The 20933-nt window shown below is 46.9% G+C and overlaps 1 long non-coding RNA gene across 2 annotated transcripts; it reads right to left on the bottom strand.

The window, feature by feature from the left end:
- Nucleotides 1–15022: 15022 nt before the first annotated feature.
- Nucleotides 15023–20786, bottom strand: LOC140213726 (uncharacterized). 2 transcript variants are annotated; one of them, XR_011890634.1, is made up of 3 exons: nt 20599–20786; nt 17178–17493; nt 15023–15287 (listed from the first exon to the last, which is right to left on the bottom strand). It is a non-coding gene; the product is annotated as an uncharacterized lncRNA (long non-coding RNA). The 2 variants fall into 2 exon arrangements; XR_011890633.1 differs by having other exon boundaries at nt 17178–17490; nt 20599–20775.
- Between the last annotated feature and the right edge of the window lie 147 nt (nt 20787–20933).

Here is a 20933-nt window from a genome sequence, read left to right as displayed (position 1 = left end):
CCGACTACAGTGACAGAGTTGCTGAACCAGTCGTCGGTGGCGCGGGTGTCGGACATCGGAATAGCCCGATGGTTATTTGTCAATGGTTGCGGAGAACAAGTGAACGGCAGCAACCGCGAGAAAGTGTGTGTATACGAGCAAGTCGCGCTCACCGCTGTGAACACCGGTCGCCGTGAGCCGCTGCCGTGACGCCAGCCACAGTCGTTAAGGTGACCACTCTCAGTCGGTAGTGTGAATGCTGCCTGAGACGACCTAATAGTGAGACTGCTTTTTTTTTGTGTGTGTGTTTGTGTGCGTGAAGGCCAACGTTAAAGAAGTGATGCTGCAGTGAAATGAAAACAACGCCACGCAGAATCTCCTCTGGGAGCTATCTTAATGATGCGGAAGCACACTGTAGGATTGACGTGGCGTTTTGTGGAAGTTACGGGCGCGTTTCATTTAATTGCAAGAAAGCGCGGGTGCAACACCAAACTGCTATGAGACCTACCTGCACGTGACGACGCAGAAGAGGCGAGTGGAAGCAATGTTCACTAGTGTTATAGATAGGCCGCAGTAGATGTGGTCGTCGAATGAAATGACGAGGGAGATGTAGCGACTGCAGGAGATATATGCGACATTTATTGGATAGGCGGAAGCATTACGAACAGTGATCAGCCGTGCTCTGGCGGCGGCTACGTTTGGCGCGGCGGTGTGGCCCTTATCTTGAAAGCAATGTACGATGCCGACAAAGAGTGCCGACTGCTGATAGGTTCGCGCGCTGTGTTCTCGCAGCTTGCTTAGCGTTGAACAGAGACGAGAGGGCCAGTACCTTGAAATTGATCTGCGAAAGCGGCAGAGTGCGGCATGTGCTGAGAGCTCCGTGAGGCGCTGTGTTCTCACTGCTTCGTTGGCGTTGAAACCAGAGGGAGCACGCAGGTGAATTCGTTCGCTGCTGCGGACGCTATGTTGAACGCGATCCTCTTACGGGACGGACGGATGGACGAAGTTTGTTGGGTAAGCATGGAAATGCTTACGCATCTAAAATGAATAATGGTGGCGTAAAGCGAAACAATACACGGAAATCAAGAATTATCTCGGATGTCCTTCCGTAGTTCGAGGGAAGTAATAAACATTTAATAAATAATTGTGTGACTGCCAGGTGTGAATTTAATCTCTTCGAAATGATGTCTTCCCGTAGGCGGCCCTGTGTCGACGCGGAATGGGCGACCCTGCCGTTCCGGTGCTGGTCGCCACTGCACGTGCGAGGAACACCCGGAGGAAATCGAGGGACTCGAGGCGGTCAACAGACGCCAGGCCAGTGCACCGGTCGTGGATACCACAACCACCGTGGGACGCATTGGTTCCTCACGAAGCCGGACCAACACGACGGTAATCGCTACACCATTTGTGAAAGAGCACCAGGGGAGGTATTCTGTAAGAGTCCACCTAGCGGACTGTCCATTTCGGCCGCAGCTAATTGGATGCAGCTGTACGAGAGAGGGGGAGACGAGCGGCCCTAGCCAATCAGCAGCGGCCGGAATGGACAGTCCACAAGGTGGACTCTTACGGAATTACCCCTATGCACAATATATTTTTGGCACAACTAGCAACAGACTCGGCTTCTCAATGCCCAATGCAACGAAACATTTGACCGCATAAATAGCGGCGATGAGTGGTGCTACCATTTTTGTTTTCGCGATACACTGTAACAGGGCGCTCTCGTGGCAGCGCTGAACCGCTGCTAACGCTGCTCATTCAGCAGCAGCGGCACATGAAGCATTTTCACCGGTTCCGTCGCTCATTGTTCAGAAAGAAAGCGTAAACACGGGAACGCGTGGCTCGCGCGGAGTGCGTGCTCTAGCGGTGACGGTGCAGCAGACGAAGTAGCGCATGCGCAGTGTCCGAAGCCCACGCCAACGCTTTGTTTCCGCGCTCGTCGCATGCGACGTCGCCGCCGGCACTCCGCTTTCCTCCTCATCCTTTCGCCGTACCCTCCTCCTCTTTTCGTCTCATGATTTTCGCTGCACCCTCCTCTCTGCTTTTCTTATGGGGCTTCTTCGGTCTCGCCGCCTTTTTCACCCTTCGCTACAAATGACGCCAACGCATGCAGCAGGAATGGGTGGCTAAGAGGTACACTCTGAAAGATCGCAAAATTGAATGCAACGTTACAAATGGGCAGAAGCCGTTTATGCCTTCAAGACCACCATGCGCTCTCCCTCCGTCACTCGTGAGTGCGGTTAACAGTGACGTAACTAAATATCAAGAGACGTCTTTAACGTACGAAAGAACTGCCTGCTGCCTTACCATGAAATGGCGCCGAATGAGCAGTGTGAGTCGCTGACAGAACACACCAACGATGGTTGGGCGCATTTCACAGAGTGACGACGTAGCGAGCACGGAACGTGGTCTGACGGGGCTTCACACGTGCTGGGTCATGCTGCCAGTCAAGCACCTATACCCCGCTTCATACATAGTCAACGCTATGGAGACTAGAGAGACTTCGGTGGCTTCGTTCGCACTTCGATATAGTTCGAAGTTTTTTGACCGCAAATCTGCGCAACTGTTTTTTAATGTAGGCTCAGTAGTGAGTGAAAAAAAGTTTAACCCTTGGAAACAAACATACGGTGGTATACGGCCCCTAATGCGTTGTTTTAAATGTTTTTTTTTTGTTTTTATTGTTCTAGTCAATTTTTCTTGCTTCGCAACCCTTCGCGAGGAGCCTGCCATGCATGGTAACGCGAGCGAACGCTGTTGGTGCGCAGCGAAGCCTGGACGAAACACGCAGAGTGACAACGTTTCTTGGCCGAACTTCTGGCGTAGCTTCCACTGCGTTGCCTGCTATGTATGGAACAGAGTATAGCTATTTCCACAGCCGTAGCCGTGGTCCGAGCCACCTCATCGAGAAACGCACAGGGCCACCTACCGCAATCGGGGAAGCTCAAGCTCGGTCTCGAAACGACCACGTGTGTCCACGTTTACCCATTACTATGTAAGCCTATGGCATAACGGCGCGATGGGTTCATCCGTCCGAGTTATGCCGGACTACAAGCAAGCCTTTAACTTGGTCAACTGAATGCGTTCTTCATCCCCGAACGGAGGCAGAGCGCTCCAAGGATCTGCTCTTTGAGCGTAGAACATCAGATACAGAAAACAGGCTTGTCCCGGCGAAGCATAATTCGCATGAAGATCGCGGAGGCAAACGGCGCGGGCGCAGAGCACGAAGCAGCTGGTAGAGTGTCCCGATTCTGCGGCTAACAGAAGTGCGGGACCTGTTCGCTGATACACGGGAACGGCATAGAAGCAAGGGAAGCCGACGACCCGGCCGGTAGTTCTCTACGGTCCAAATCGTACGTCACTTCCTGGAAGTGGTAATGTAGGCGGTTATTTTTATTGCGATAACAGTTATGACCAACTCTAGGTCGTCCAGCAGGCCTGCGAGGCTGGGGCGAGCCAACACCTCGACGTCCCCACGTGGGAGACCTAAGGCCCCGTTGGCGAAAGCTCTGCTAGACCATAAAAAAACTTGTTACCAAGCAACCAATAACCGTTATATGGACACTCCAGACGGATTTCCGCTGTCGGCGTCGCCGTGAGGTTCCGCACGAGTGAAAGCATGTGAGAATGAGCAGGCGAAGGTGGTTCATTCTCGCGTGCGCGAGCGAGGAACGCGGCTCGGATGCCGCGTTCCACGCTCCTGTGAAGCACGAGGCAGGGGGTGAGGCGAGGTAGGAGGGGGCGTTCTCCGGGGGCCGCTACGGTGCCTCGATGTCCTCCTCGCCGGCCACTCGTACAGAGTGGAGACATTGCGGCATCTACTACGGCTTTGGCCACGCGAATCGCGGACGCCGTAGTAGACGCCTTTGGCGGGCGCCGTAAGGACGCGTTGCCGGCACTCGTGCGTCTTCAAAGCGGTCAGCGAGGTGGCTACAATGCACGCCTGCACGGGCCTCATCTTGAAAGCGATCTGCGATCTTTTCATAGCGCGCGAAGTGCCGATAGCTTAGTATGCGCTGTGATTTCGTTGTTTCGCACGCGTTGAAGCGATATATGCACGGAGGTCAATTGGTTCGTGGCTGCTGCCGGGATTCTTAACTCTAGCGTTTTGACAGACAGTTTCTGCTGTCATCGAGCGCTGCGTGTCAATGCTTACCTGTGCGCGCATGACACTGTGCTGGTTAATTTAGTTAAGACATTGACGGGCTTGTTGGTTTGAATCCATGATAGAATGTGTAGGCGCAGCAGAACAAAGACGGAGAAAGAAGCAGACACACAAAGAAAGCGCTGTCTCCGTGTGTCTGTTCCATTCTATACGTCCTCGTTTAGTCAAACTTACGCATTCTACCGTTGTTAATTTAGTTAGTAAGCGAATGTTTACAAGTTTATATGGCCGATAAATCTACTTCCCCTTACTTCGTATAGCTATCTACTAATTTGCTATCGCAATCGGTGCTTCGTCCTTCCGGCAGAACTGCGAATTTTTTTTTTTCTGTTCGGTATGAAATGGAGATTTTCGGGAGCGTTTTGTGACGCACTCACTTGTATTCCGAGCGTAAAATTTTGGGCAAAGCTACGTTGTGTCTAAAAAATCTGAAACTTCGCTTTTTACGCGGTTCAGAGCTTCATTGCAGTTGGCCTTGAAGGGTGCGGAAAAATTTCCACCATTGACCGTCTCGATCGAATATTTCGTGGACGCCGTCCGTCAGCCTGTCCGATAACTGCAGACCGTTGGTCTCATCATTCAAGTTCCGCTGAAGTAACATCTGTGCAACCCTTGCAACGACGCAACAAAAAGCGTTAATTACGCAATACGTCGTTGGAAATAAGGCCATAAGATTTGACTGCACGATACTTTAGCTTTTTAGGTTGAATAGTGAAAAGACCAATTTACGAGCTCAACGCCATGAAGCAAATGTTCAAGGAACAAACCTTATGACAAGACATAATACTGCAGAGCTTCATGGAAACTCTGCCGCAAGACTGCATTAATACACATATTATATGCAGGTGCATGTGGGTGCAGATGTGCAGGGGGTATTTTCGTTCCTCCACTGCAGCCTACTCCTTCGCATCCATTTCTTTTCAAGAGTTATCAGAAGTTGTTTCCCGAAGTAATGACTTGGCCCAGATTGCCATGTCCAAACTTTTTTTAGAGCATTTTAAGTGCTTCCACCGGAAGAAGTAAAGAAAGCCTTGGGAGCTATGCAAAGGGGGAAGGCAGCTGGGGAGGATCAGGTAACAGCAGATTTGTTGAAGGATGGTGGGCAGATTGTTCTAGAGAAACTGGCCACCCTGTATACGCAATGCCTTATGATTTCGAGCGTACCGGAATCTTGGAAAAACGCTAACATAATCCTAATCCATAAGAAAGGGGACGCCAAAGACTTGAAAAATTATAGACCGATCAGTTTACTGTCCGTTGCCTACAAAGTATTTACTAAGGTAATTGCAAATAGAATCAGGAACACCTTAGACTTTCGTCAACCAAAGGACCAGGCAGTATTCCGCATAGGCTACTCAACAATAGACCATATTCACACTATCAATCAGGTGATAGAAAAATGTGGGGAATATAACCAACCTTTATATATAGCTTTCAATGATTACGAGAAAGCGTTTGATTCAGTCGAAACCTCAGCAGTCATGGAGGCATTGCGAAATCAGGGTGTAGACGAGCCGTATGTAAAAATACTGAAAGATATCTATAGCGGCTCCACAGCCACCGTAGTTCTCCATAAAGAAAGCAACAAACTCCCAATAAAGAAAGGCGTCAGGCAGGGAGATACGATCTCTCCGATACGATTCACAGCGTGTTTACAGGAGGTATTCAGAGACCTGGATTGGGAAGAATTGGGGATAAGAGTTAATGGAGAATACCTTAGTAACTTGCGATTCGCTGATGATATTGCCTTGCTTAGCAACTCAGGCGACCAACTGCAATGCATGCTCATTGACCTGGAGAGGCAAAGCCGAAGGGTGGGTCTAAAAATTTATCTGCAGAAAACTAAAGTAATGTTTAACAGTCTCGAAAGGGAACAGCAGTTTGCAATAGGTAGCGAGGCACTGGAAGTGGTAAGGGAATACATATACTTAGGACAGGTAGTGACTACGGATCCGGATCATGAGACTGAAATAATCAGAAGAATAAGAATGGGCTGAGGTGCGTTTGGCAGGCATTCTCAGATCATGAACAGCAGGTTGCCATTATCCCTCAAGAGAAAAGTTTATAACAGCTGTGTCTTACCAGTACTGACGTACGGGGCAGAAACCTGGAGGCTTACGAAAAGGGTTCAACTTAAATTGAGGACGACGCAACGAGCTATAGAAAGAAGAACGATTGGTATAACGTTAAGGGTTAAGAAAAGAGCATATTGGGTGAGGGAACAAACGCGAGTTAATGATATCTTAGTTGAAATCAAGAAAAAGAAATGGGCATGGGCAGGACACGTAATGAGGAGGGAAGATAACCGATGGTCATTAAAAGTTACGGAATGGATTCTAAGGGAAGGAAAGCGTAGCAGAGGGCGGCAGATAGTTAGGTGGGCGGATGAGATTAAGAAGTTTGCAGGGACAACATGGCCACAATTAGTACATGACCGGGGTAGTTGGAGAAGCATGGGTGAGGCCTTTGTCCTTCAGTGGGCGTAACCAGGCCGATGATGATGATGATGCTGCTGCTGATGATGATGATGAATGCCAGGGTGTAAATACAAACCACTGTGATTCTGTATTTTAAATGCTGACATGAAGCAGGCAGATTCTCATGTCTTCCTTTTTATCTATTTTTTACACCTAATTTTAGCATTATCACTTCTTTTTAAGTTCCAGAAACGGGAAGCATTGGGTGAACAGAATCCCATGCTTAAGAGGTCATTATCGAAACAAGTTCAGTAGAACCGTTCGTACTTCCCGAAGCGAAAGCAAGGAGCAGTTAAGGGCTTTAACTGTGTATACCGTGGTGCACACCTTACGTCTTAGAAGTGGGAGGGTCACTTGGAATTGAAAATTATTTTAAAATGTAAAATTGCGGTTTCTTCAATTTACTTGCCAACCAACGATGCTAGTGAAGGTAGAGATGCGTTCAATGCAAAGAACTGAGAGCATCTGAGTAGAACACTTGATCATCAATTGGTGGATGTGAATATATAATATTAAGCAAAAGCCCCTTAGTATCATGGCTTCTGTAGACATAATTCTTCTGGACTTCTGGAAGATAGAGCGCACAGTGAGGCGATGTGCTAATCTTTCTTGGCACATATGTACTTGTTTTGAGACGAAGATTCTGCGAAGTGCGATAATTTTTTACTTCAGCGCATCTTAACCACTTCAGTAGGAAAAAGTTTTGGTTTCAGGTATATTGTGCAAGTATATGCATTGTGCAAGTATATGCATTGTGCAAGTATATGCATAGTCGCATGCAAAATCCACGTGCATGAAAGGGATATGTGAAGCAGGATGGTGTCATTGTCAATTTATGTTTTGCTTCTTTGTTTGTCTTTTTCGTGCAGTTCCCTGCCTGTACTTTTGCTTATGTCGCCTTTGATGCATCATATTCATCACATCTAAGTTTTTGTTCAAATCTGAAGCCATGCTATATACTTGGATTGCATATGCAACGAGTCACAATAATTGATAATGTAATTCTAGAAGCTGCTCCTCAGAAGTATAGCATTGTTACCGTAATGAAAATGGAAAGGTACCATATATGAGAAGAACTTTGATGCGCAAGATTTTAATGTCAATGCTCCTTGCAGTTTTATACTCATCTGCTACACACTAGATAATATTGTAAGTTTAATTTTAAGAAATGTAAACAAGAGAGGAGAGCTGGCCCGATAGGCGGAGCAACGCCATGAGCAACGCCAACTTCTGGGTTCACTTTCGCTTCACACAGAGTGACGTCAGGGCCTCTTCTGAGTTTCCTTCCTCCGTGTCTAAAACAAACCACGCAACGAAAACCGACAGAGGGAGGCGCGAGAAAAAAATTCCCTGTATTTCCACATAGTGGCAGCACATGCCAGAAAATAAATAGTTAGGATATAGGCGCGCTTTTTAAATGTACAGAGAGCGTCGTAAATATGCGGCATCGACCCTTTTGGGCTTGTTCGCAGCGCCGTGTATTTACGTCACTGACCCTCAAAGGGTTAATGTCGTGATGTTAAAACCGCTGAGCTGGTCACGCCATCAGACGATGCTGCCAGATTGACCACGGATCTTTGTCTATGTGCATATGTCTGTTTTACGATGTGACGTATAGTGCGGAAGTTGCTTCCATCAGCAGGGACGAGCTGCTCTTTGAAGAAGTGCGACAGAGGCCGCTACTTTACGACCATCGCCTCAAGACGTATCGCTACAAATGGCTCCAGAACGACGCCAATCTCGATACAGCAAGTAAACTGAAACGAAGAGGTAGGTGCTACTCATTTTCTCTTATGCGCAGCCGTAAATGCATCAGTCAAGTGCTCACTTCATCTAGTGGACTGCGATTTCGGCGCCGGTCGAGCATCGAAAATGTTTACGGTGGCTTTCGCCAGGTTGTCGCAGCCTGTCCACTACGTTGGCGTAAGATCAAGCACTGTGCCTTTAACGGCACGTTCGTTGTTTCCCTGGCAGCAAACTCGCAGCCAGCCATCCGTAAAAAACGTTCTACGGCGGCGTGCGCAGTTTATCCCAAATTCAGCCGCTCCGTATTGGCGTTTCCACGTGCAGCCTGACAGTGAGTGCGTGCCACGGCGTAACTACATCGTCGAACTTTCTGTTCAAAAGTCGGAAATGTGCGTTGGGAGTAATCTATTTGCTAAGGCAAAATAAAAGTTGCTTAGAGGAAATGATTTACGCCTTGTAAAGAAGTCTCTTGGAAGTTATTGCGATAGGAATTGACGCTCCAGGCGCATTTCTGCCGTCCACGTCGAGGTCGCCGTCTCCGTGAGACACCGTGTACATCCAAGGGCGATAAAATCGCCGCCGCGCGCCCTACGCTACATGTGTGAGTGAGAGCAGGCGGGCGTCAGCCAACGACCACGGCTGAATCTCGCGTGCGAGTGCGAGGAAGGCGGGGTGGAAGCTCGCCGGTCGTCTTTCAAGCGCGAGGCATGGGGGCATGGCGAGGGAGGGAGTGCGTTCTTCGGCGGCTGTAGTGTTGTACAGGAACACTAGGCGGCTTGCTGCTTCCAGCGCGGCCGCGCGGTCGCCGTATCTTGAACGTGATGTGCGACGTGGCCAAAATGCGCGCCCGCGCGCGCCTCATCTTCCAAGCGATCTGCGATAATTGCTGAGTACGCGTAATGCCGTTAGTTTCATATGCGGTGTGCTTTCAACGTCTCGTGTGCGTTGAAGCGAGAGATGCACGTAGGTGAAATTGTTGGTTGCGGCCGCCGCGACTTTTCACAGCGAGTTTCCGCAGTCGTCGAGCGTGATGTGTTCATGTTTACCTGTGCGCGCATGACACCGTGCTTGGTAATTTAGTTAGTAAGCGAATGTTCGCAAGCTTATTTGGCCGATAAAAGTACTATTTTTACTTCGTATAGATGTCCACTATTTTGCAATCGCAATCGATGCTTCGCCCTTCGGGCGAAACTGCGACTTTTTTTTTCTTTACGCCTCATCGGTTTGCTGGCATAGCTTCCAATACTGCTAGTTGAGCAATGTTTGGTGCCGTATCTATTAATTGCGTTTTCTACTGCTATTTATGGAGCTATAACGTGTTTATGCTGCTGGTTGTGTTGTTACGCGTTTGGTACTTGAATTTACTTCTAGTTGGGCAGTTTGCTGTCGGCGTGTTCAGTTCTATGCGGCTGTATTTTTCGGGTATGTGTACACTTGTTTAATGATACCTATAGCTGTTGAGTTGTTACGTGTTTGTTCTCGTGTTAGCTAGTTGCTTCCCATAGGCTCATAGACCATGTATTTTGTAAACCTCATGCTGGGACATCAAAATGAAAGCAGCGTATTATGGCGACAGCTATGTTTGTCCCAGGAGTTCCGTGTTGTTCCTTCTTTCTCCTGGGAAAACTTATACTGGCACTCCTTGTATCGTCTCCAAACTGTGGTGGACAATAGCCACCTGGCCGCCTCCACTCCTGCATCCGGTAATTCTGCAGACAACCGCAAGCAGGTGAGACGGCAACTGGAAAATTTGGCAGCAGACTCACGTGCTTTTGTAGCACTCCGCATCGGCACACTAAACCATGAAAACATTTTCCTTGCTCTGTTGCCCTCTCGAGAACCTGTTATAGGATGTGCACCATTTTCGCTGAGTTGTGTTGCTGAATTTCTGGGTATAGTTTCATGAAGTTTACTTCTAGAGGAAAATGAGCGTCTCCTACTATCAAACATGGGAATACAGGGCCGTCATTCGGCAAGGCCACCGTAGACTAGAACATTACGTGTGCATTCTCAACCATGCCGCCTAGCCCGCACGTAGAAATTACGCCCCCGCCAATTTCTCTCTTGTAAGACCCCATGCTAACAGACGTAAACTAGCAGCCTCCATCATAGGTTGCTATGAGGTTGATGCTGGAGTTTCCCTTGTACCTAAAGTACATACAGAACCCTAGCTTGGCGAAGCCTTCAAATGAATTTGTTTTTAGTGGATAGCGGCAACACAGTTTGGAAAGTTCCATTTCAACATAACTTAATCACGGATAGCCTTCAGCTGCCCGTGATCTGGTTGTCTCAGGACTCTTGGTTGCAGAAGCTGCCTTGTAGCCTTGCATATTTGTGGAAGCATCTGTAAGACTTGATTTTCTGAGCCTGAAGCTGTACGACGAAGACTGGCAGCTGTTTCCAATTGCGAAGAAGCTGGAATAAATACACAAACATATATTGTCATCGTTTAGGGCATGTAATAATTTAATTTCGCTAACAAAAATACTGCATGCGAACAGCAGTTCCCAGCTTCTCTACAAAATGTGTTTTTTCCTAGTCGCATCAGCTCGGACATACAGCCAAGTCCACTTATGGAAAAAAATACTGTTAAACTTTCTAACGGCGTTTATTTGCGCTGTAGTTTGCGAAAACAGAGCGCTGAGCTTCAAACCTTTAGAAAGCAGAAAAGTGATGACAATCTGCTATCGCAACAGCCTATTGCGCTCCGGATACTCGTAACAGCTCCATCTTTACACGTGTCACAAGCTTCGGAGCACGAGACACTACTTGTAGGCTAAGGGTATCGCTGTGACTAAAGGCGCAACCCCTTATTCCACATGGAACAGCAGTTCTATGTCGGCAGAACAGAGATAAGTTTGCGAACATCCGGTCCGCAGAGCTGAGCTACGCAGTTAAAGCAGCATACCTACGTCCTTGCCTGCCATCTGAAGCAGAGTAAATTATATGGAAATCTTAAGATAACATGTTCATCTCAGCGCTATAGCCAAACGCTCAGCTGATAGAGATTCTCTCAGTTTTGTCTCTTGAACTTGAATGAGTGGTCTGACAAGGCTTTCCAGGAAGTGGAATTGCTGCGGTGGCATCCGGACGAAGTTGCAGAACAGCGCTGTACTGGAAGTTCTTAGCTTCGCAAAACGATTGTGAAAATCTCTCTCCACGATGCTCGCGAGGAAGATTTGACGAATTCACATACTTTAGGACACTTTATTTGGTTTGGGTTAAACGTATAGGTGATCATGTAAAAAAAAGGTAACTTTGAACCTGAGGAGCCTGAATCTCTGCAAGCAACCATTTTCTAACATGGACCATATTAAAAAAGGGCATTTCTTATTTGTGCGGGACTGCTGATTCTCGTGTTGTAGAAAAATCTTATGCAACTTAATGAAGTAGGGAATGCGAAAATAGGCAGTGTTTAGCTACATGAACTGAGTTCCTGCTCCAAGTTCCAACTGGTTACGCAATATGCCATAAATACATTTATGGCGCATACGACTGTAGTCTGAACAAGGCTTGAAACTTTCCTTCAGAAAATATGTTGTGTCCTGTTAACATTCGAACAACCTTTCAACAGCAGGAAATCACGATTTCCTGTTTTTCGCATTCAGTTAATACTGGCAATTCAAGCAGGCACAAACTTTTCTTCATACATATCATTCAGGAACACCACATTAGATTGTAGCTTGATGCCTTCATTGTACTTTCATATTTTTGGCCAATTGTTTACATTGAAATGGCTCCTATTACCATACTCTAACATTGATCTAATACAGGTTAACTACTTGACTAGCTTAACAGCCAGGTATGCTTGCTTCAGTGAAGGAACTATAATATCCGCTCAAGCTGTGCAAGTATTTAGTAATCTAGAATTTTTAGCCCCCGTTTAAAATGATGTGCTGAAGTAGGTACGAGCTCAGGCGTGTCAACGAGACTGACCTATAGTGCTGATTGCTTCCTACTTTACGTTTCACACTTCCATTACCAAAATCCTACCGCTCTATTTGGTTATTAAACAAAGAAATATAGTCCTAACAATGGATCTCACGTTTCTTTTTTACGTACTGGAGCATAGTGAGTTAAGCTTCTTAGTGCAGATTTACGGTATGCCATGAATGCATGCAATCGCATGATGAGAAAATCGGCGACGCCCATGACTGTAAGAATGATATGGTGCTACGCAAAACAAGTTACTGCAGTTCCTAACAAAATGCGGCTTTTAAGCCTTTCGAAATATTTGGAGATAACTTCTATACAAAGAACACACGCGTCGCAATGAACGAAGAAGGCTACTGCTAAGATTGACGTTCACAACGCAATTTTCATTCCACGTTGTGTAATCACACACCGATCATTTATGGCTTCCTTCACGGGAAGATGTGGGCTTTCGAGTCGGTGCTTGCTGCTGCGTTTGGTGCTAGAATAGGGCTAGGAGCAGGCATTGCTTATGCGTAATCACAGAAATATGCACACATCGCTTCTTCAGAAGCTGACGCCAAGGACGACTGACAGCGCGAAGATATCACTGAGCTGACACGAGACTCCGGTGCAGCCGAATTATGAATTTGCGATGAGGGTCGCTATGTCTGCTTGTTGATAGATCACCTTCTAAATTATTGTAGCACAGGCAGAATGACACGAAAATAGAGGGCACAAAAGACAACACATAGCGATTAACGACCAGCTGCGAACGTCCGCCATGTCTCCTCATACTGAAATTCATGAACCACTGTTGCGAACTGCAAAACATATTTAAACTTCCAAGCGTTTTCGAGCGAAGCTTGTCTGATCTCATTAGTGTCGGCATCGGTGTTGCCGTACGAAAAGAACGCAAGCCATGCGAAAATAGAAATTGCTTGTCGGGCTGCGGATTCGAACCACCGTCCTCCGGGTTGCGAGACCACCACGCTAACCGATTCAGCCACTGTCGGTTCTTTCTTTTTTTGTTTCTAGGCGTTCGGCAAATACATCAATACACACTGCTGCCACCATATGACAATATTCACTTTCCCACAGCTGCTGTTTGAGCTTGCGGTTGAGATTACAAAACTTTCATTTTGGCAAGAGCGTCCATCAATAACAGTTCATCGTCATGCGCTAATTTCTGAAACACTTCGCGTAGCTTACTCACATTTTCAGCAAAGTACGAGTATACTGTTCACACATTTATATCACAATTCCTTACAGCCATGCGATTGAGCACTGTCTTACCTAACTTTGTTGTCTCGATGAGGGAGAGTGGGTGTTACAACACGAGTAAATTTGTACGGAGGTGGTCGTGGCATTTAGATTTCTAAACCACCACTTTTCCATAGGATATTTGGCCACAGTGACACGTACGCGGATAAGCTAAGATTTAATAGACATTATGTTCCAAGATCCATTATATAGATTAATGCACCGGCAAGGGAAGGGGAAAGATGTACTAACACGTGTGATTCAGACACTGTCGGTTCATCATACGCGACCTTTGAGGCGAGGTTTTTATGCATGCTGAAGGAGACGCAGCGCAAGGCGTGAGCGAATCACAGGCGTCCCCTCCCCCCAGAGGAGAGAAAGGGTGCGATCACGTATTCGCTCGCCTCGCGCCCGCCGTTTCCCGCCAGTTCAGGCTCGGCAGTCAGTGGGGAGGCCACGTTTGGTTCGTTCTGCCGAAGAGCAGGCTGCGTTGAAGGAACGGCAGCGGGAGCGAGCCGCGCGTCGTACGTTCGGCCGACGAATAGGCGGCGTTTCATAAACGCTGCCGGTAGCTCGCTCGAGAAAGGACTTCTCGTCGAGGTGCCGCCCTCGCCATGAGGGAGCGCGAAACCGAGGCATTACGACAGCGAAGAGCCGCAGATCATGAGCTTCGCTTGCACCCCTCTTCACAGTAATCGAGGAGCGGTTTTTTTTTTTTATTTCAAAACACGTATGTTATTTCCCCCTGTTAAAACAGGCCAATAATATCGTAACGGGCACGTTTTTTTTATTAAGTTTCAAAATTATACGGCGTGTGCCACAAAGCTTGGAAGCAGGATGTCGCACCAGGCGAATTGTTGAAATCGCACTACTGTGAAATAAGCGCTGCGAAATTGCATTGCAACGCGTGCGACTGCACCGATTTTATTCGCCATAGTTTGAAACATGTAGGTGAAACAGGTTATTGTGATCCCATCGACATCGTTCCTTTTTTATCATTCTATCGTCGTCGCTGTGTCGTCCCGGTACAGTCGTATTCACGCTGTTATGCTCATTGGCGACCTTAGCAAGCGAGTACCACAGCAAAGTGGGCCGACGCCGGAGGCAGTGTATACCGCACATAGCCGAAACAGCGGACGTCTCAGAATAGCCGCAACATATTTTAAATAAAGCCTGGCCTCAGCAATACTCTGTCTCGGCATGTTGCGTCAAAGCTAAGGGCCTTACCGTCGGTAGTCCATCGTGAGATCATTCTCTTGTAATTTTTCTACATTTAAAAAAAAAGAAAACTGAAGTTACGTTGTCCTGTTCTTTCCATGGTTTTATTTTTTGCTGCTTCCAGTCTGTTTCAGGCCTTTGTGCGTTCGTTGTTTGCGAAAGCTAATATTTATGTATGCCACATCACAATATTGTGTAGAATATGGTGAAGTTTGTTTGTCTGTTCTTCAGCTTGCCCTACAGAAAATAACAAAAAAAAAGCACCACGCCGCTTGGGGAACATTGTTTATTGTTTTGTGGAATGGCAGTGGTTCCAGGGCACGCATACCTGTTGTCCCCAGTAATACGTCATTGCAAATCCCTCGTTGCAGACACAGTCTCCATTCTGACACCGAGTTTTGCACTCGCTTGGCCGAGGCGCATTGCAACGTGGTGCGCAGCTGGATGTACACACGTGGAAGGTAGAGTGAAGTGGGCAACGCGGAGCACAAGAGGTGACCGGAACGCATGACAACCATGGGACATAGGGATGCCTGGAGAGAAAAGCAAAAAAAAAAATGCATGAAAGACGCTGACCTAAACAAATTGAAAAGAAAATGATAAGATAGCCAGATATTTCCGATTGGCAACCCTGTATTCTTGTAATAAAACAGTAGGTGGTTGGAACAGTGCGAGAACAAACTAGCTTTAGGATTAATCTATTACTTCAGATGTTATCGTCTTGTTTAAAGCGACAGTAAAGGCAAATATTAAGTCCAGCTACAGTGATAAGTTAGTGCTCGAGAATCTCTAAGGCGTCAATATTATCGTGAACAGAGCATTAAGAATCGAGAAAATGTGGTAAATGCAGGGACATGATTGGAGACGCCCGCGGGACATTCAAATACTTGCCGATGTCGATAGCACTCCTCAGTTAAATTTTGTCACCAGTACTGAATCAGTCGTTGCAAGAAACATCATTGCATTGTATTAAACGACGAAATAAAATGCTACTGCTCCAGTTCTATTTCATTTTTGAGAAGAAAGAATTCATTGAAGTTGTCCTTGACCACGACGCGGGTTGTCTAAAGGTTTCATTTTGGCTCCGACTCCGTGCCACCCACGGCTTTCGCGTTTCGCTAGCTTCGTTATCGCGTAGTGCTGCACTGGTTTTCCTCGCTCGCGAAGCTCGCACGAACTACACGTAGCAGAGAATTCAACTTCCATGTGATGTCGCGGGATGCCCGAACCGCCTACACCGCTTTACCAAATAGCAGCTGCAGCGGGGAGCCCACCGCTCTGTCTTGTCTCGGTTCCGCCATCTGTCGGGCGCCGTTTTACTCACGGACTGCGGCAAAGGGTAGTGATGGCGTATCATGGAGGAAGGAAACTCAGGAGAGGCCTTGACGCCACTCTTTGTGAAGCTAAGTGAAGCCGGAAGTTGGCGTTTCTCATGGCGTTGCTCCGCCCGTCGGGCCAGCTCTCCTCTCTTGTTTACATTTCTCGCCAAACCACGCCGCGCTTAGCGCAACCGGGTTGCTCGGACGCGCGCGCTCCGCTGCAATACTAAACAATCGCGATGTCTCATTCCATTACCGACACCAACACAAAACCCGCACGGCGCCTTTGCCACGTTACGAAACCTACGGAGCATCACGTGTGAGCGCACAGAACCATAACAAAGCCGCCATTGTGGCCCGAAAGGCGTGGCCGCTACAGCAAAGAAATAAAAACAGCAAAAGAAGGAGAACCTACGCGTCATTTCCTCCACACTTCTCCTAACGCGCGGAGGGGGTAGGGCCTCTCCTCACTTTCTTTCCTCCATGTGGCGTATGCAACGTCTCTGCTCCCCTGGTCGAGTGGCGGAAGATTTGAATTTCGAAAACGGCACTCGGACGGACGGACGGACGGAAAAAACCTTAATGGAAAAAGGACCTGCGAGGTTTCCAGCCCGGGCTCAGGCCACTCTTCAGACGCAATTTTTTTTTGTAAACTGAGACTTTTCTTGTTGCAAAAGGAGCTTTGCGAGGTTTCTGGAGTGGTATTTAAACAGGCCACGTCGACTTAGTATTTTCCATTAGTGTCCATTTAAGCCAAATAATTGTACGATTCCTTAAAACTACAAAAAGCACTGGCCTGCCTCGTGGCGTTCAAAATATTATAGCATTGCTACAATTCAGTTTCGGTTTCGTTCACCAGGAGCTGCATGTGTCAGGACTTGACGCAGAAGGCGATGACATGCGAGCGAAGCATCGTAATGTTTTGTAACTCACTACTGCTCTTTGAGTCACCTATATTGTTGTTACATCGAGAGGTGCATCAAGTAACAGCGCAGCAGACGAGTGATTGAGCTGGAGAAATCGTTCCTCCCTTCCCTTTACAGTCCGGTTGCCGAAGCATCAATCCTATCTAGTTTCACAAAGAACTTTCGACCTAATACTCACCGTACAAAGCCAGGAGCACAGGCGCAACCCGCCACACACCCTTTTGTGCACGTCTGAGGCAATGGTCTATCACAGTAGGCGGGGCAGGCTGAAGAGCAAAGGTTATAGTCGGTGTGCGGCTGATGCAAGCATCGGTGGCAATCGTGTACGGTGATGCACTGTCCCCAGGCGTTCCGCACGTATCCGTGCTTGCATAGGCACCAGCGGGGTCTACGCAGGTGCCATTTGAGCGTCGTCCAGGGCTTGCAGAAGGTGTCGTACCTCAGCCTGCCATCCGTGACGTACACTTCCAGGTCGCCGCACGTTCGGTTTCCTGCTAGAAATAAGTAGGACTGAACAAACGCCGCCGTGGAGATGATAAAGTACTTCCGATATGCGTTCAAGAACTGCTCAGCAAATCGACTCACTCAGAATCACACACAGCCACCGATGTGTCTGAGTGTGCGTGTGCCAGATGGGCTCCGACAGTGTGTATGCCTAAGAGAGTTGAAGTCAGCTCGAAGAGGCGAAGTGTGAGTGTGATGGTGCCGAGGGAAGCTCATGTAGTTGTGAATCTCACTTGGAGTAAGCCGAGGTGAGGTGAAATTGGCGTGAGTCAGAGCCTGAGTGAGTCACGGTGAACAGAATGTTTGGTGAATGTGAGTAAATTCGATAAACCTGAGCCCTACCTGACTTCAGCTGCTTTTCAGTCCATGAGATCACGCGATGCTGAGTTCACTTGCATGAAAACCAATTCTTCCTGTGAATGAACAAGCGGATTGAGACTATCGGTCGGTGAATATAAGTATGTGTGACTTACTTTTTGAATGCACCTACCGGAGTCCTGTTTTATTGATTTTCAGTCCAAGTTATTTCAGCAATGTCTGACTTATAGCTTCTTGAGCCAGGTTTGCTCTGATCCGGTGGAGCTCAACTGCGAGTGAGCCAACCTTTGTGATCTTTTTTTGAGCCTGAGCCTAAGCAAGCCCGAAGTTGAAAGGAAATTCTGTGTATGGGAGTCAGATGGAATTTTGTTTACATTGTACAACTACGCAGCTGGTACGTGTCACTCAGATGTCCAAACAGGAAACCCGGAGAAAATTTAACTGAATGCCATTAAATGCAATAAATGGGAATAGTCGATTGCAAAAGTAATATCTTGGATTAATATCGTAAACTGTCCACGTAGAGCAAGCGCCGCCTCACAGTGCTAGCAATATGCCGGAAGCCTGGCTTGTGTTCTTTTTGCAAGAGTAATTCAGCACCATACGCAGCTTCCTAGCATATCAATTTGAGCCAGTGTAGAAGCAGTTGGTAAAGTAGTCGTGCTAAAACAGGCGCCAGTGTCGGTAGGTACCTTAAAGTCCAGCCACAACTGTCGCCAGAAAGCTGTAAACGCAGGGACCCGTTCACTTTGCGCCAATTCCTGGGCATGTTGGACTGGGTAACACAGTAACATAGAACATGACATAGAACATAACATGTACGTTTACACAGTGCTTGTTTGTCACAAGAGGTCTCCCAGGCTGGAGTAGATTAAAGGCCACATTGGAGCTTTTCTGAAATCCTTCACCCCAACTATATGCGAGGCGATAATCTTTCCGTGTATCTCTCAGGAAAAAGCTGCCGTTTCAATGTGGAAGAAAGGTTATTGTTCTACAACTTGCATCAATATGGAATCAAGCGCGGAATGAGGCGTGTCCGCTTCCAGCGATCGTGGCCTTAGTGTCTGCCTACATTTGTTTTCGCCCTCCAGAGGGCTTAGAATATGAGAGCGAAATTCATACGCAAACATGTGTTTTCATTTCAGAAAAGTTAGTGCCATGGAGGAAGAGATAGAAGGAGCTTTTCTTTCAGTTTAGCGCATGGTTCCAACTATGGTGTCTCACGACGGCCCACTATGCATGCTATAAAAGTTTAGACAAATGTAGTGACTTCCGCTAATTTGTCATTTTAGAACTTCTCGGCATAGAGTGAATAAGTTCGTGAGTGAGTGAGCGAGCCAGTAAGCCTGTGTGACTGACTCACTCTGTCTGTGTAACTGAGTGTCACTCAGTCTTTGTAACTGACACTGTGTGTGTCATGGCATGTGCCAGATATTGCAGAGATAACACAATATATGTTAGAACTGTCTGATATTTAATGTTTGTGAGAAATTTATTAACTCTTGTGTGGGTCATGATAACCTGTTTGCCACATTTTGAACTTCTGAAAAAGAAAATTATGAAGACGACTAAATGTTGCGCGTAGAGGCGTACAATTGTTTTTATTTTCATGCTATGCGACCTGCAAACGAAGGCGACATTTGAGCCCTGTCGAGCAAGGAAATGTGAATAGGATATGCGGTGCAAGGTAGGACACATATCTAAACATTTATAAGGCACTTATACTCACTAAGTCGTACTGGCACATACCCATTCCGGGGGATTGGGTGCATGCCCAGTAACACAACGACAGTGACTCAGCAGTAAGATAATCAATATATGTTTTTAATCACTGAATTCGTTGAATATCTTGCGTTACTCCGTTAAGAGTTTAATGTGTTTCATAGATACTTATTATACATCACATACGTGCGCATTTTCTCGATCTTTATTATTTTATTAAGCAGAGCAGAGTTACAACCCCTGGCACTAATTTAGTCGTCGAAGTTAGAACGTATGACCTGGCCCAGAGCGAGCAAGCACCTAGAGATCCGTCTGAAATATGCAAGGCAATAAATGTGCCCCGTTTTACGTTGGAATTTTGCCGTGATTGTGACTCATTGTTCGCATCGTCTCTTGTTGGAATTAACTTTTTCTAAACACACTGTTTTAATATGTGGCCCTTACCAAGTGCTATAACTCTAGTCATATAAGGACTACTATTGAAAGACGTTTTGTATACTTTGCCATTTCTTTGCACCAGAGAACGAAGTGTGTGCATACCTTTGAGTTCATCTGCCTTTGCACACGTTAAGCTGAAAGGACGAACTTTCATCATTGACGGATTGCTTTCATTTCGATTCCGTGACTTTCCTGTGTTTCTTTTTTTTAGAATGCACTCTTCTTAGAAAGTTTGGTCGCGAACGCTGGAAACACGGGTGCTTTCGAGCATGTTTTTAGTATTTCAGCAATTGAAGATAGCATTACCCGGCGAATTATATAGCATACAAAAGAAAGAAGCTGGAAGTGCTCGAAGCAAGGTTGGTTTATTCAGCATACCTACATGTGTGGCTCTCACGTTCAATATTGCAAATACCATTTTTTTTATTGAGAACATTTCATAGTCCAAATGCTGAACGGAATATCCGTGTCCAAAATATTCTGGAAAAAGGCTTCCAAGACGAAAATTAGGTAAGATAATGACAAAGATATGTGTCTCATTAAACGCACTGCTCACTTTCTCAGTGTTTTAAATTGAATACTGTTGACGTTGTGAAGTGCACGAAAACTGTGCTTACCATAACCACGTTCGGTAGCGGCCAAGACACTTATACATGCCAGAACAATGCCCTTTACACTCATTTCAAAAGGGAATCCACTGCACAGAAGTGAACTGGAACGCACTGCGCGATCGAAGCGAAGAAAAGGCAGTTTGCGCACTCCTGTGGCGATCTGTTGCCCCTACATACGCCATTGTTCGTAAACATTGACGCACACTTGTTCGTTTGGGCTGGGCGGTGCAACGTCTGCACTTGTACAGCAACTGGGTAAGCACTTCGCTGCTGGAAAAGGAGGGAATAATTTTCTGTACGCAATATATTACGCTTTGCGCTGCATGGTCTTTCTTTTTTGT

This window comes from Dermacentor andersoni, chromosome 10, assembly GCF_023375885.2.
Source record: "Dermacentor andersoni chromosome 10, qqDerAnde1_hic_scaffold, whole genome shotgun sequence".
Lineage (NCBI taxonomy): Eukaryota > Metazoa > Arthropoda > Arachnida > Ixodida > Ixodidae > Dermacentor > Dermacentor andersoni.
Note: the sequence above shows the minus strand (reverse complement) of the source record. Positions and strands in the feature narration are given on the sequence as shown.